This window comes from Echinops telfairi, unplaced genomic scaffold (genome assembly GCF_000313985.2).
Source record: "Echinops telfairi isolate 266 unplaced genomic scaffold, ASM31398v2 ScPeMD7_7475;HRSCAF=8513, whole genome shotgun sequence".
NCBI classification, from domain to species: domain Eukaryota; kingdom Metazoa; phylum Chordata; class Mammalia; order Afrosoricida; family Tenrecidae; genus Echinops; species Echinops telfairi.
Window position 1 is genome coordinate 10123740 of NW_022111379.1, and position 2012 is coordinate 10125751.

Below are 2012 nucleotides of genomic sequence, written 5' to 3' on the forward strand. Positions count from 1 at the left end.
CACCACCTCCTCCTCCTCCTGGCCGAGAGGAGAAGGGAGGGAATCCAGCTGGAGCTGGCTGGCCATCCCTGGGAACTGTCCAGAGGAGATGGCCAACACCAGTTAGTTTTCATCCACGTCTCTTCCTTCCTCTGCGTCCGTCCAGTAAGGAAAGCACACTACCCCGTTTTAGAGGTGAGAAGACAGCCCCGCCGTGCTGCAAGGCGTATCTGAGATCAGACAGGTAAGCCAAGGAGCCACCAGGATGCGAGCTCACCTTCACTAGTCAGGGGGATACATTGTGTCAAACCGCATGGGGGCCATAGCTGGCCTCCTCTGGCTTCCCAGGGGCCAGGAGGCAGCTCAGATGTGCCCCCAACCCCCACCCCCAACCCCCTTTCTTGATCAACCATTCCTCCCAGGCCACTCTACTGCTCGGCTGGGGCCAGTCATTTGTTTCAGCGGCCACATAGGCTTCACAGACAAGACACCCAATGATGGGGTTTATGAGAGAAGCTAGGAGCCACCAGGGTGGGGTGGGGTAATGCAGTATGTGTTGATCAGCTAACAACAAGGTCAGCGGTTCGAAACTACCAGCTGTTCGGAGGGAGACAGAGGATACTTTCTACACCTGTAAAGATACGCAGCCTTGTAAAGTCTGCACTGATGTATAGGGTGGTTGTGAGGCAGAGCTGACTTGATGGCAGTGAGCTTAGCTTTGGCTATAGGGAAATCAGCACGAAGTGATCAGTAAACGGTACGGATGCAGTCACTGGTCCACAGCAGAGCCTCTCTGGTCTGCAGTCTCTTAGCCCCGTGGTTCCCTGGCCTCTGCCTCCAGCCAGGAAGCCGGTCAGCTGATCTGCTTCTCAGGAGCATTTTCCTGACACTGACTCTGTTCTCTCTCCTGGTCTCATTGCCGGGGTCTCTGGTCTCAGTGCGGCTCTGCGGCTCGGCCCCAAGGTCTCTGTGCCGCAGCCGCTGCTCTGGGCCTCTGCCACTTCAGAGAGCTCAAACATGCTCCTCCGATGTCTCTTCCTTGATGGTCCTCGGATTGCTTTGTGCTTCCGCTTCCTTCGGAGCTGGCTTACTCTTGCTGCCGGTGGGTTTTGCCTTTCAGTAGATGGTACCATACGCCCAAGGAAACACAGGTGGTGACTTGAGTCACTTCTCTAAGGTGAAGACTCAGAAAACATCCCACCTGTCTCCTGTAACACAGGACTCCATCCAGAATGGGATTATATCCACAGGGTAGAGGCCAGAATTTATAATACAATACATGAGGGATTTTGGCTAGCAGGGCCCTATTAATTGACTATACCTCACTGTTATAAACCCCAAAGCGGTGGGAGCCAAGGACAGGGGTGGGGGCTATGAAGTGGGAACAGACAAGTAGAGGGTGACTGGACACCCCCACTGTGATAGGGGCTTGGGGGCCAACCTAGCACCTGTAAGAAGATATGGAGTTCTTTCTTATCCATATATGAGTGTCCCTGGATTTGTTTCTCTAGTCAATCGGGACTCAGAGACCCACCTCAACATCCACCCTCGTCAACCAAATCAGTGCTATCAGTCAAGTCCAACACAGAACAGGGCTGTGGGGCAGTCAAACTACCCAACAGTTTCCAAGGCTCCATGGGAAATCTGCAGAAGCTGCCAATGACAGCTTCCTCCCTTGCGCTGCGCTGGTAATGATGTTTGTAGAAGAATTAACACCAGACCGATGTCAAGGAGTTGAAGATTAAGACTGTCTCCAATGTCCAACTCTTCCAAGATGCGCATCCGCTCCATTTTTGTCCCATTCCTCTCTCACGGGAGTCTATTCCCTCACATGTCTGGGTTCCGCTCCAGAAACTCATGATAGCTTGGGGCAATGTCTCACTTTCAGTCTCCAGATCTGAAAGTCGGACAGAGGTGAGCCAAATGCAGAGTCCAGGGCCAGAAGCCCCAAATGTCCCAAAGCCACAGAAGGTCTTGTTTTTATCAAAGCTCAACCAGGAAACAGAGGACTAGCTTTAAAGGAGGTGTGTGTT